Source organism: Anser brachyrhynchus, assembly GCF_964034855.1.
Source record: "Anser brachyrhynchus genome assembly, chromosome: 1".
Classification (NCBI taxonomy): Eukaryota; Metazoa; Chordata; class Aves; order Anseriformes; family Anatidae; genus Anser; species Anser brachyrhynchus.
This window is the reverse complement of record NC_137694.1, coordinates 208,464,400-208,479,673: the sequence shown is the minus strand read 5'-3', so window position 1 is coordinate 208,479,673 and position 15,274 is coordinate 208,464,400. Positions and strand designations below refer to the sequence as shown.

Genomic DNA, 15,274 nt, shown 5'->3' with positions numbered 1-15,274 from the left:
GTAAGTAGCTGAAACAAGGAGAATTTGAGTTCCCTTACTCCAAGTCCACTACCTTTAAACACTTTTATTCGTGGCAGAACTCCATCGTAGCAAAGGGTTATTAAATCATGAGACACTTGGGTGTCAAAAGCAGCATTTCACCCTGTGATCTTCTAAGTCTCATCCAATTTGTTCATGAAATTAAAATCTAGCAGGAAGAGTGTTTGATGGTTGTGCATATTAATATGCGCTAAAACAAGAGCTTTCATTATCATCTTCAATGCTTGCTTTTCCCTTTTGCCACAAAGATAGTGTGAAGGTTACAGTTAAGGTCAACTGCAGTCCATGTTTATTGGTTTATTCCCAGATTTTGAGTTATTGATATTGAACTTGTCCAGGAAATCAGTTCAGTGCAATGTAAGGCTAATCAATAGCCTGCTGCTCTTTTTGCATATTGAAAAGACAACCTTACGGAGGAAGACAAAAAACAAACAAACAATAATTAAGAAAGAGCTTCAATATCATTCCACTACCAAGTCAAAGCTTTACAAACTCTGTTTTCATTTATTTCTATGCTGTCTTGTTCCCTAAAGCTGTTTTTAATGGTCAAAGCAGGTTACCTTCTTCTATTTCCCCCCCCCAAATATGAACCAAATGCCCACTACATGGATACTCAGATAGCTCTCCCACTTGGATTTTCTCCCACATGGATATTGCTGAACTGTTTTCCATCTCGCAGGATCCCAGACATGAAAACAGCCCCATGGTCTCAGCTAGGCTGTGATGTGTGGCTGAATGCTGCTTCCCTGACCATCTCCCTGGTGGTCTGTTATTTGCCCTTCTCTTGAGGCTCAGCTCAACCCTCAGCCCAGTATGTCACCGTCCTTTTTTTTTTTTTTCCTTTAGAATGCCAACAAATTCAACAAGATTTTGTTTTTGATTCTCCTACCTGCCCATATAGCCTCTTGTACATTTGTTTGGTTGCTGTGCAGTTCCCCTCCTTTCCCTGTCCTAATGTTGTTATAGGATATTGCTGTTTGCTAAGAAATGAAAGATGTTATTTAAAAGGATGCTACCACTAGGTTGACTGCTGCTGAATTTGAGAGTCACTAGTACAAATACTGAATTATATTACTTTCATGGTAACGGTGTCCCCAAAGGATTCTCCTCTTGCTTCAGATGCTCAGTCCCTGGTCAGTTCAGATCTGATTGCTCATCTGTTAGATATAATAATAGCATCGTGCTGTAGCTCTACGGTGCCTTTCATCTCATGTGTTTCACAGAGTCTGGGCAGCTGTCGTAGAGAAGCAGGTGGGAAGCTGAGTGCTGAGACTCTTTCTAAAGTAATTTCAGCTGACATATATTTAGTGAACCCATCCAGCAGATAAAGAGGTACAGTGTGTATTATATATCTGTATATATACACACAGCTAATTAAAACGACAGCGCTGGCACCAGTGGCCAGCTGGGACAGATCTCTCTCCGCGGCACCTTTCTTCATCAGCTAGCCCCAGCTGGTCCCCAGTCCTTGGGGTGCACCCACATCGCTGCTATTTCAGGCTGGGATTATTTCAGGCTTGTCACGAGCGGGGGGAATCTGTCCACGCACAACCTGGGGACTTTTTGGTGTTTTATGACGTTGCCATTTCGCTGTCTGCTTTGTCGCATTGTCAGTGGTGCAAGAGCAGGCTGTGAGAAGGATCCTGATTGCCCAGAAATAAGTCGCAAATGTAATGACTGTGTTGCTGGAAATGTAAGTGAAGATGGTAACTGGAGAAAACAGGGGTGATTGCATTTATCTGCCAAAGGGCTGTGCTCTTGGGGGGGTAGAAAAGTGTCTCAGAGAAGACTAGATATCTGAATGTGTCCACTTTGCTCAGCACAGCTGGACCTGAGACACCTCTGGGTACTTGGCCAGCATATGCAGACATGGTACAGTGCAGAGACCTCTCAGGGTGTTAGCTGAGCTCCTCAAAGCAAAGCTCACTGCTCTGGGCGATGGACTGCAGCTTCTCCTTCCCACGCAGGAATAGGCTATACCTGAGTAGTTAATGGTCTGTTCGCAGGAGCTGATATTTGGAGAGCCCTTGCCTATCCTGATTTTGTAGTAATTCAGGTGTGAGAGGCTGGGATGTGCAGGCCAGAGGGAAAGGGCAGCAGCAAGTGAGAACAGCGGCGCCCTTGGCACAAGCTGAATGGCAAATCCGTGTTTTCTAAAAATAGCCACAAAGCTAACCTGCACTACAGCTTCATCTTTGGTTGTAAACCCTACCCTCGTCACACACAAAACCACTCGATTCAAACATGGCAGAGCAATACATTTGAAGTGCCCTGCTCCAAAGTATGCAAAGAACAGAACCCCGGGCAGCACAACTTGCTGCCTGCTACCACTGCCCACTGTCCACTCCGCCTCTCAAGTAACGCCTGCCCTCCAACATCTTCCCACAATTCCTTCCACCAAGGACAGATGATTTTTTTTTACCATTTCTTTAAATATTTAAGATGAAGCTCAGCTTTATGGTGATGCTAAAAAACAGATCTACCCCCACTGATCTTAAAGCTTTGGGACTCCCAATGACCACAGCACCATGGACACCAAATTTCAAGAAGTATTTTACAGTAGTGCTGCTCTTGCTCCAGCTTGGCTACTCCCAGTCAAAATGCAGTTACCCAGAGCTAGATCCTCAGCAAAGACAGATGCTGAGAGCCAAAGACCCTTCTGTTGTGTGTGTGTGGGTGACCAGCGTGACTATACATTCGTGGAAACAGATGGAACAGTTTATACTACAGTACTCATGCATATTTGGTTTGTATTTGAATGAAGACTAACAGATGCAACGTGCTATTTTATTTTTTAGGAAATATATGATTAGATATGGTTAATTTGCAGAAGGTAATGAACTACATACTCTTATTAAAAAGTCATATATTTATGTATATTTTTTAGCAGAAACGTCTTCCTTCTGAAAAAGAAGCTCTCCAAAAAAAAAAGAAATTGACCTCTTTGGATTTGTCTGCTATATGCCTGCCCCTTCTGTCCAGCTGCTCCACTCTGATGTTTATTAAGAAATTCAGTCAGGGGATACTGAAGACTAAATGGTGAGTCTCCAGAAGTTTTCATTCCACAGCTGGTTAGATTTTTTTTCATACGTATGCACCTAAATCATTTTAGTTGTTCCTGAGAATGTCCCAGGAAAACTGCATTTCATTGTCAACTGTGTTGACAAGGTCTTCAGCATCTTAAACCTGACTGACCTGGATATTTCAATCATCATATAATGAGACATTAGGCGAAATATTACTAGGTGGACACCTTCTTAAAGGCAGTCATTTACTTTGCACCTTAAGCAAATAAAGCAGTACTTTTATTTTCATTAACAGCTACATTGGAGTGCTTTTTCTCTTCTTGTCTGTGGAAAAGACAGCTGATATACAGGTGCCTTTTCCCTGAATTCAGTAAATCAGAGAGAGAAGCCTTTTTTATTTTATTTATTTATTTTTTTTCAGCCTCATAAATTCCATCCCCAGGACTGATGATGTTATGGGTGTACAATGTCATTCTGTGAATGCTTCAGAGGGTGTGCTGGAGTCAAGCACACCGGATCGCTTCTTATTCACTGCGCATCACGAAAACATTTTAGGGAGACTCAAGGGTCTGGATGTCAGATCCCTAGGCTCAGGTCTCAGTCTTGCCAATGACCGAGTGGACAGAGCATGCAACATCAAGCAGATGTAATTAACAGGACTGGAAATGCATCGTAACAAAGCACCTCGGCTTGCAGCTGTCCATGCACACAAGTACACTTTGCATGCCCCCACTTTGCAGAGTTTCTTGAGGTTTACACGTCATGCAGGTAGCTCCTATTCTAGGATGTGGATGCCTGTAATGCTGAGGGTATGAGCCAGCTGGTTCAGTGCTAGCTATATGAGAAAAGGCACCTGAGGATAAAAACCACCCGGGTCAACCTTCAAATTAAAGCACTGTGAGATTTTTAACATCCATGCAGAGCAAGGGAAATCAAAGTCTCCTTCAAAGCAGCTACAGATGGTGCCATGTAACTGTTTTCCTGTCCTGGTGGGATGAAAAGCTGAGTGGAATCTGCTGAGGAGTTCAGTCTGGTGGAAGTGCGAGTCCCCCAGCATCAGGCTGGGGCTTCACCGATTCTGCTCAGCTCTGGGAACAGCACAATTTGTTGAGCAGGAGCAACCTGACCTTTTTTTTGGGGGGTGTGTGTTATCACCTCAGGCCTATCTCATATAAATCACGCCGGCCCACTCTGTAGTTTCTCCCTCAACACACTTCTTAGGTAAAACTCCAATCAGTCAAGCTTACCCAGGCTGAATTGACACAATAGGGAGTTTGCCAGGGAAAAAAAAAAAAAAAAAAAGCACCAGATTTGGCCTTTGTATGAGAGATAGCTTCCTTTGTAGAATTGGGAAAAGAGGAAGGATTGTGATAAACATCATTACTAGCAAGTAATTTTTCCCTTTCTGATGCAGCTCTGCAGTGAGTTTGTTATCTGCCTGCGTGAAAGATCTTTTCAAGATGTTTCTAGTCCCCAAGGAACTGAGAGACTAACAGAGTCTTCCCAATAATAATAAAAGGGGGAAATCAGGGGGGAGAAGATGTCTCTCTTGTTCCACTAACACTTGACAAAGCACTTTCCTCCCCCTTCCCAGCACTACTCTCCTAAGCAGTTCAGAAGGGAAATGAGTTTGCTTGCAGATATTTTTGTTCTCTAGCTAGAGAAACAAATGCGTTCACTGAATATAGCTCTGCCAAGAAAATAAGAACATGGGCAGGACTTTGAATGGAGTCACTGATGGGAACGGAGAAGAGGAACAGTTTGCTGTCTGAATTGCTCATCAGGAAGAAATAAAGGTGAAGAAAGGGAGGGAGGAAATAGAGTTGTTTGAGTAAAGATACTGAATGCAAAATCGGAGTGGTAGAAACTGTAAACGCTGAGGAGATGCTGGATGAGTTTGAGTCATGCAACAGATTTTTTTCTCCCGAAGCTGTGTAAAACATGCTGCAGCCACCCGCCTCTGAAACCTTTCATGCAATCACTATGGGAATTATGACCCCAATGCAAGGTCATGTCTTTTATCTATCCGTCTATTTATTTATTTATTTATTTATTTATTTATTTTTCAGGGACTGGCTAGAGTGGAGTGGTGGCTGGGCTCATACCCAGGGATCATGTTCAAGGGATACCATTTTCATGAGGGCAGCATGTATCCTGACACCAAGAACTACCTGCAGCAAGACATGAACAAAGCCTTGTTTTTTCTGTTCATTTCTCTTTCATCCAAGTGGCTTGGGATCTCAAAGGTTTTGGGTGACATCTCAGGTGGTTTATGGCAATTATTATGACTTCTTCCTGACTCACTACATGGCTGCACAGGACTTCGACAAGTTAGCTCCTTGTCTTCCTCTATCAGCTCCCCTAACAGAGTGATACTGAGTACCCCTTCCTAGTGACCTGCTGAATTCCTTGTAATTCCTTGCATTCTTCCTTCAAACTATTGGAAAATGGAGTCACTAACTTGTTTTCAGACAGGATTTTTGCAAGTACAAAGTATGTCTGCATACTTTAGAAAACATTAAAGTAAATAATCTGTTTTTTATTATTATTATTTTTAATCCTATTGTGGAATCCTATTCATAGGTTTATCTAGACTTGGCAATGTAACAATGTAATTATTCCTGGGAAATTATTTAGAAATATTCATTTTGAAGTAACTCTCTACATGGAATCAGAATGATCAGAAAGATACTTGTGCCAAAAGAAAGGATGCTGAAATAATTATTTCAGAACATCCCTATCAGTAAATTTCCAATTGGAGAGGAGCTCGTATACACAGGAAGGAAGCAAACTCTATTGTCTCCCTCCTTCCTTGCAGCCCTTGTTTTACAGCCGAACAAGCAATAATGAGGCTGTAGATCTATGTCTTCTTCTTAGAATCCAAAAGGCTTTACAGAGTCTGTTGGATGAATTTCAACACCCTGATCAAGTCCAAGGAGGAAATAAACTCTTCCAGAAATTCACCAATCTTCCTCTTTCTTCTTTGAGTCTGGCTGTAGCTCAAAGGAACCTTATGGACCATCTGTCCCTTCTATCCTCTCAACCCCCACATGCCACCATCGATAAGACATCAATCTGTGAAGCAGCTCTGGGAGAGATTTTTTTAGTAGTTTCTCCAAGAAAGCATCGGAGTAATTCCTCTGCAGAATCTATCTGCTCTCTGTCTGCCGGGGAAAAGGAGTATTGACATCTCCCCATCTCTACTATGGTCTGGACATTCTTCTCTTGAAGGATGCAAAATGTATTTGCAAGAACTTTAGACAAAGCCAAGAATGAATTAATGAAATCCAGTTCAAGGAGGAAAGAGATAAACAGCGCATAGATTGTGAGACCACTAAGTTTTGGAAAACATTAATTACACTGGAAGAAAAGAACTTAAAGAAGGCTTAGGACTCAGTTCATCATAGTCTATGGGGCTATGAATCTGTTGGGGTACTGCTCAGGGTCAATAATAGATGCTAGTGTTCAAGATGTCTTTGGGAACGCTTCCTGAATCTTTTATCTTACTCATATGTGTGGGACCAGCCACAATCTGATGCTGACAGTGCAAACTTCCAGAGCCACCGAGATAAAAGTGACTGAGGGGTTGCAATGGATTTAGAGTCCAGACCATGGCTCTTCCTAAAAGTTTCCGAATAAAGCTTTTATTTAGAGGTGGTTAAACATTTCCATAGTAAAAAGCACTGATCCCTTCTTAAATATACTTTTGAAGAGTGAACTTTTGCATAGTCATGCAGTTTACAGACAGAAGTCAGTCTAAATCACAGCTGCTTTTGCCCAGCTGCTCTGTTCCTTTTGCTCGCCTTCCAGCAAGACATCCAGTCGTGAGCTGAAACACACCAAGAGCATCTCATGCGGATGCTGCTGAGAAACTTGCTCACCCTGACCCTAGGACTCTTTACAGAGACAACACCTCCAGGCTGTCACCCTGCTGCACTCAAAAGCTTTCTGCCCGTACAGCTGCAGATCACTGCATCTGCCTGCATTAATCTGTGTCTGTTTAGACCCTGCCCTCACAGATTTTTGTTTATTTTTTACTACTGCATCTAGTTTTTACGTCCACACACTTTAGCAGCCATGAGTTTAAGTTTTCCTCTAGATAACCACTAAAATGTTGAAATGCATTATATTGAATTCCAATACCTACAGCCCCAGTGCCTACCCTTTCAGTCCCAGAAACTCTCTATCCAACAATTAATGTAGCAATATCTTTTGTTGTCTGTTTTTTTTTTTTTCAAAATATGGCTAATTTATAACCTAATGACTTCGTACATCCACTTATATAAATGGGTAGGACTGTCCACTGATGTTTCACCAGGGCTCAGCTTCAATTCACACAAATCCCGAGGACAAATAGGAGCAGGAAGAGGTTCATAATCCAAAATTCAGCTGGGAGCCACTCTGTTCACTGCCAGCTCACATGAAGGCAGATACCCCTGTGCAGACATACATGACCCCCATCAAAGGGAGTTATGGAAATACCCCATTCAGCCTAAATAGGAGCCATGGAGATTTTGTGAGTGGATCTGTTTTCTACTTTCTCTATTCACAGCCCCAACAGAAGGAAGATGACCAGAGAAAGCAGATTTGTCAGGACTTGAGGGCAGGCAGCGTCCCCGGGGAAGGGACCTGTGCGGAAGGAATGGCAAGGACTCCCTCAGGGGGAGCCACACTTCATGGCCACTCAAACCCCAAAAGCATTCAGCTGGAGCTGAGCGACCCTGAGCCTAGGCAGGAACAAAGAGAGCAGGTTTTGTCCCCTTCTGCCCTCACAACAAGTCTGGTTTAGGTGTATGACTTATAAATACAGACATTCTCTTTGCACAAATGTCTATGTCGTCCTTTATCTAGATGTCCGAGGTGATGCCATTCACAAATCAAAGTCTGCAACCAACTAAGTCATCCTCTCTTTATCAACCAAACTTATAATATGCGTAAAGCCTGAACCTGATTTGCATGAAAGGACCTATTTTCTCTGTAACTCCATCAGGTGGAACCTCTAAGCCCTTTCCCTATTTGGCACCAAGTTTACCTGGCATCTCTCCTGGAGGAAACGCGTTGTGTTAAACACCAAGGAGGAGCAGAACCAGCTACAGGAAAAGTTTGCTTTGTTGAGCATTAATAAAACTAATGGAGTATGTTTATGTAGCACCTTTCATTCCCAGTGATCAACTGCTTTGCTAGCCTTAATCATTTCACCCATCACTGAACTGCAGACACCTCTGGGGTGGAACATTAACAGCTGCTCGGTGGAGCAGAGCAGCAAAACAGAGCAATTTAATGGAGGAGAAACACCTCGTCCAACTGCAGGTGCAAAGGGAGTTTTGTTAAGTGAAATGTAATTATCCAAAACGGTGGTACCTAGGGGACAGGTAGTTGCATCCCTTAGCACTCTGAGATGGGGCTAGGGCTGCTGTTCCAGCCCTGTGTTACCGGGGAATCAGCACCACAACCTGGCTCTGAGACAGCAGCTGTGCATCCATTTAATTCCCTCCCCAAAGCAATAAAAGCATCCCGGAGACTTTGGGTGGGTTTTCACATTTGCATTCTTTCAGGCTAGGATTGCTATTTGCCTGTTTCAAACACCTAAAGCAAACCAGAACCAAGCAAAGAACATGGCTGGAGATGGAGGCTTGGCACATCCAAGCTTACAAGTAGTGCAATGCTCTGCTGGCTATTGAATCCGCACGTAATGTCAGAGGGAGAAATCATTGTTCTTAAACTATTCATGGCAGGGCGGCTTGATTTAAATTATAATCATGGTTTAAACCAGCAAACAGAGAATCTTGATTTAAATAATCAGTTTTAATCTTGTTTTGCATTTGTGCTTTTCAGTTATTTTCTTTTAAAACTGGTTGATTCTCACTGATTGGTATAATTTGCTGCTTCTTTATGCTAAATCAAAGAATATCCTATATCTATACATATTTATTTCAGCAATTATATAGTTTAGCATGCATTTATTCAGATTTCTACTTTTTACATTTTTTCTGAAGAGAAAATGGTGAACAACAGATTTCTTATTCAGTAGATGATTGCTGGATTTATTTCTTTTCTTTTTTTATTTTTTATTTTATTTTCTTTTTTTTTTTTCTCATTTATTTGGAATTCATGTCAAGCTGCATTTAAATGGCAACTGGAATCCAGTTATAATTTCACCCCCCTCCTCCCAAACTGAGAGTAATAAAAATGCTCGAACCTGCTGGAGATATGAGAAGAAAATAAGTCTTGCACAGAAAATGAATTGAACTAACAAAGAGAGCGCGCTGGCTGTCGCTGGGGAGCTGGAACGGAGGGATATTTCCAAGAGAGCTCGTCAATGCTTCTTGCTGGCTGGCAATGCTGGCTTAAATAGTTCCCAGGTGCTTTCACTGCCCCAGCTCAGCCACTGACCCTTTTCTGATCCAAATCAGGAGGATTTTCTGTTGGGTGAGATTTCTGTTGCTCTGCCCTGGGTCAAAGTAACCTGTGTGTGTGGGACGGTGATACCTTGTCCTGAAGGACAGGCTTTAAATCACATCGTTTTGGGAGTAAATCAGAGCCAGACCATGCAAACTGTTACAGTGGCATGGCTGCAGGGATGGTGAACCCTTGAATGGGTGACAGCTGGGGACCTCTTCAACCCGTTGTCCCTCAAATTTAATGTGTCCTAGAGTTAGCTGTAAGACATCTTGCCTCGGTTTTATTCATGCAGATCTTCCCTTCCCCTTCTCCTTAACTGCTGGAGGTTTCTCACTTCTCTACATGCTCATTGAGCAGATCTACTTGAGTGACTCGATGTGAAGAAAATCTCCCTTTCCACCTGCAGAAGAAGCAATTGCTGTCAGGAGCTGATTTAGCACCTCCACAGACCGGTTCTAGGTGCTTGCCCAAGGACTTTGCCTTTCCTTAAAACTTCGGCAGTTAAGACACAGCGGCTTGGAAACGGTCTGAGAATAACTTAAAAGTCTGTAAGTGATTATTCTGAATTTAAGCCTTAGTCAGGACTGTCATAATTCCCCATTTCATTTTCAGCATTTTCTCTATTAAAAGAGGAAACGCGCGCTTTGCTTAAATTAAACTTAAAAAAAGCATCCCCCCCACTACAAAGCGACCAAAGCGGGGCAGCGATCAAAGCGTGTGCTTCCAAACGTGGCAGAAAGCCGTCGCTTTGAGGAAGCTCTGCTCTGCTTTGCCACATTTGAAGCTGGCCGTGGAAGCCCTGTAGCACTTCGGAGGTCATTAAACACAGCGGCGAGAAGAGGGCTGCGCTTGCTGCCAGCTGGCATGAAAAGGTCTCGCCTGCAGAGAGAGCTGTGAGGGGAGAAGGCGCACTTCTCAGCCTTTTTGCCCCCCTCCGAAGATAGCTGTTGCATGTTTGAGGGGTTGCCTGTGCTGGCATTTTAAATATTTCAGTGCTGAGAATTCACTTAATACATTACTGGATAGAAGTGGAGTATGGCAGTGGTGTTTGTTGTTATATCCATGTCTGATTAGAAAGTATTTGGGTTCACAACTTACAAAGAAAAAAAAAGGAAAAAAAAAAAAAGGAAAAAAAATAAAATGGAAAAAAAAAGAAAAAAAGAAAAGGAAAAAAAAAAAGGAAAAAAATAGGAAAAAAACACCCTCCTTTTGTAACAGGGAACTAATACAGAGAAAGAGAAATGAAATGATACAGCCAAGGTTAAGCACTGCCTGTAGCAGAGCCATGGATTAACTCTCTTGAATTGCAGCCCAGTGCCCACTCAAATGCAGCCCTTCTCTGAGTCCTGGACTGTCTGGTCCCCAAATGCCATTTCATTATTTAGACACACTTGTTAAAGACTTATTTTTGATTGGTCCATAACAACATTATGCTTATAAAATATTTAATCTACGTGAACATCGGATAGGCATTATTAGAAATCTTTTTATATTTGTGTTTCAAAGTGGTCTGTGGTGGGAAGGACAAACCAAACCAAATTGCCTTAGGGCGTTAAAGTTTTTAGGGGCATTTCAAAGAAACACCAAGGACTTTACAGAACTAGGGCAGCCTTGTGTTTTCAATAACTGCCCTGGATTGAAGAAAATGGCATTTTTGCCTAACATTTAATCAAAAGCCTCTGAGAAATAAAGCAATGAGATGTTAATGAACAAATTCTCATGGCAGAAGCCTTTATTTGGATGTCGGTGCACACCTCCAGGCATGGGTAAAACCAAAATAATATTTTCCCTCCTCTCACTTTGTTCTGCTCATGGGTGGAGATGGATCATTGCTGAAGACAAAGCACGATACCTCTAGGGGTGCTGGCGGAGACTGGACCAGATGTGGACTAATGCTTTATGCTTTTCCTAGAAGTAGGTACAGTGGCCCCAAAAGGAGTTCAGAAATACAGATGTAAGCATCTGGAAAGGTCAGGTTAGGAAGAAACCCTGGTATGCCTTTTCCCCTGTGCAGGAACTAGCATTGTACCTCTTTGAAAGGCTGGGCTGGCATATCGACATGTATGTGTGACCCCTACACAACCGTGTTGAAGCAGAAAAGGGGGAAAAGGCAAGGGAAAACAAACTCTGGTCCATGCTAACCAGCAGATTTAACTCTGCAGGGCAGGGATTCTTTGGCCATGGAGGTAGGTAACAGACCATTCTGAGCCTTCACCTTTTCCTTGCTTTGATTTATTTCCCCCTATAATCATTTGATTTTTTCTTTCCACATTGTTTCTGTCTCATCCGTCCCAGGAGGGCTTGACTGTTTGCTTAGGATGAAGCCAGTGTCTGGCCCTGCAAGGAAAATCCTGCTCCAAATACACATCAAGCTGCAAGTCCAACCTGCCCCAAGCACCGATGTTCAAACACAAATCCCACCCCAAAAAGAGATTGAAGCCAAGTATTTTTATTTAAAGAGCAATAGGGCTTTTGCTGCTGACCCTAGCTGGATTCCCCCTATGGTGTTTCACACCACAAGGAATTATTTGTTGCACTTGGAAATAATATATATATACATAAAAAGTGCCCCGATTTGCTTCCAGAATGCTTGGCAGCTGGCCAGCAATGTTATTAATGCAATTATTTTCCATTAAAAAAAAAGTCTCCGTGACAAGGCAGTTTAAAGTGGCGAAGGAAAGGACAAAAATTAGCAGCCTAAGTGAAAAGAACAGTAAATTCTTACCTGTTAATGTAGTTTCTACCTGTTATCAATGAGTTTATGGAGTCTGGACCTTATTTTCCCACTTAATGGCTTCACTGTCATCACAATAATAATAATGTGAAATCTGCACACTAACCTATATTGAACTGCAGTTCATTACAGCTGAATCCCATTGTGAAGCGTTTTAATGTCAGCATCCCTTCAGATGCAAATTACAACAACAAAGAAAATACATTCTCTATGGGACTTATCATATGGAGAAAAAAATACATGGACTTATTTTTTTCTGTAGAAAAAGCAGACCAGTGATGAGATAGATTAGCCCTAAAATCAGTGGGAATCCCTTCATTGAGAAACAAAATCAAGGTATTGTTCACTAATGAAGAAAATGAATTATTAAACTCAGATGAATCCTGCCTAGCTTCATCGCCTGAAGTGGAAGCATGGATGCTGTTGGCTCCTTCTCTGGTCCCTGGGACGAGCTAGGTGGTACCAAAGGGAGGTTCAGCTCTTGGGTGCATTGAATACTTCCCTAGAGACAGTGACATCCCCTTCTTTCCTGCTTCGAAAGGCTGTTTTACACCAAGTGGACAGAGGGTTGGTTAAAAGTGGAGGGACATTAAGGGTCTGTTGCCCTAAACCCTATCAATTTATCATCCTGTCAGGGTAAAAGTCTCTGAGACTCCTGTGAAGAAGTAAGGAGGTACCTCACCTTTTCACTTTCAAGAAGCATATTGGGGCTAATGTCTGAAAAGGACAAAAGAGGACAGAAAATGTAAGGCATTAGGAATCCATCATCAAGGATGTCCGTGGTTAGAAAGTTGGATCACAAGAAAGGAAGACATAACAGCCTTCAAGGGAGCCATTTTTCACTGGAGAATGTAGCATTTGGGATGGTCATATAGCAAAAGTCTCCTTTTTAGGACTAATATTCTTCATAAGAATATTAGTATCTTTACGGTTGGAGAACCTGAAGGCACATTCCTTCCCCTGACCTTCACATTTCAAGTGATCATCGGTCTCTGAATCCTCTATAAGGCAGCTTCAGTAGGCTGCAATACCCAAGCAATCCCAATGTGATATCAAAATGGGGTATTGCTTGCAAATCCTACCTGGAGAAGAGCAGCGTAAGAATTTCAAGGAACTGAAACAGGGAAGGGGATTAGTGAAAATCCCTTTCTGAACCTGCTGCTCATTTTTGTAGTTTTCCAGTGTTGTTCCCTGTCTTCTACAACTGATGCTGGATCTTTAGTGCTAAGGGCTCTGGCTAATTTTTATTTCAAGCTGAAACATCTTGTTAATATTAAGGTTACAACTGATAGGAGGCAAGTGAAGGATGACAGCCAGCAGATGCCTGATCTTGACCTGGTAATTCTAATTTATTCTTGTCTTCTCCTACTCAAAAGGCATAAGGAAAGCTTAAGAAAACAGAGCTTAAAGCATATTTCTTTTCTTAAAAATTATTTATTTTGAAGAATGATTTTTTTTCTAAATCTCTTTTCTAAATTCTCCAGAGTCTGAGTATCATATTTATGCCTACACAATTTGCAGAAGAAGCATGTCTGAAGCGCACACTCATTTACTGGAAGTCCTTTATAATGCACTATTTAATTCGAAGGGGGGGAAAAAAAAAGATGTTGCTGCAGCCACGGTAACAATATTAACAAGAGAGTGCATGAAGCCTGAAAGGAAATTACTCAGCAAAACGTGGTAATAAAAAGAAAAGTCACCATGGATTATCAACTAGGGTATTAACAAATAATTTGTAATGCTAAGATCACACAATAATTCTGGCACTGCTAATTGCACTGATATATTGAACTGCAATTTGGGCCAGTGGTTTGGGTCAACATGGTTTGGGAAGCAGGGAAGAGAAGGCAAAGAAGACCGAGTAAAAATCCTTCCTGTGCAGACATTCAGAGCTATTTAGGAATACCTTGTAAGGCTCCTGGTAACATGTACAGACAGCATTAGGAAGATAAGCCCCAGACAACCAAAGAGAACAAGAAATATACATGGAAATAAATATCATTTGCCTAAGGTTCCCCTAGCTATTGTAAAAAAAAAAAAAAAAAAAAAAAAAAAAACACCACTCTGAAGAGAGAATATTCAGAATATTCAGAAAAAGTTAATGAAATTTTGGAGCATGTGGCTTAATGACTGGGACAGCTTTCTGATTTAATAAGAAACCAAAATGTATACGAGAAACCTGGTGGTGAACAGCATGTTGCAGTCTGTTTAACCAAGAGTACTGGGATTTACACCTTGCTGGCACTCAGACCATTTTTCCAAAGCAGCACGGTACCACCGTACACCTAGGACCTGATCTACCACTGCTGATAGCAACAGGAATTTTCAAAGGCTTCAGCAAGGTCTGTATCAGGCACTGCTGAATAAGTGGGAGAATTAGTTAGGCTTCTTAACTACCCAGGAGAAATAAAATTATATCGTTTCTCTGGTGTTTCTTGCTTGAAGAACTTGTCTTTAATTATTTCCTGCTGTAATGTACCCCTGTGTTTCTAAATATCTTCTATGAGCATTTGTTTCTATCAAGTCCTAATTTCCTATGCAGTTTCTTAAGCACTCCTTCCAGCAGCAATAATGGCTTTAGCAGTGTGGAATCAGAAAGTGTGGCGGTTACTGCAAGAAATACTCCTTAAATCATGTGTTATGTCAATTAAATGGCCAAGAGTTGGGGCTGTGATGGTAGAACAGGCAGAGCTATCATGTGAGCTTTCCAGCTTCTGATTGCCAGTGAGTTTCAGTTCTACATAGCAGATTAGAATTTTCCAGAAAGGCAATTTATTTGATGGGAAAGCAAAAATTAACAGTAACACATTCACTACCTTTCTAGTCATGTTGGTAAGGCTTGGAGAGCAGGTTTGGATATTGGGCTGGCTGTTTTCCTGACAGCTTTAAAGCTCATTTAAATGCATCTCAGAACGGTAGTGACTAAAAGAAAAATTATTTCTCTCTGTAGGATGTGGGTCCAGCAGCGTAAAATGAATTGGTACTCTTAATCTTGTCACCAAGTGAGTAAGTGTCTCGATAGCTATAGCCACCATACAACTTTTGGGACTGACTGGTGATTTCAGAGGTGACA

At 41.8% G+C, this 15,274-nt stretch overlaps 1 protein-coding gene and 1 long non-coding RNA gene across 8 annotated transcripts in view; one reads left to right on the top strand and one right to left on the bottom strand.

Moving 5' to 3' along the window:
• Positions 1 to 14,298, top strand: part of LOC308187917 — a 51,529-nt gene extending 37,231 nt beyond the window's left edge. The window contains exon 2 of the long non-coding RNA XR_013945009.1: positions 2,927 to 14,298. This is a non-coding gene — a long non-coding RNA (uncharacterized lncRNA). The remainder of the gene's footprint in view (positions 1 to 2,926) is intronic.
• Positions 1 to 15,274, bottom strand: part of TENM4 (teneurin transmembrane protein 4) — a 1,681,110-nt gene that overhangs the window by 317,722 nt on the left and 1,348,114 nt on the right. The window lies entirely within an intron of this gene.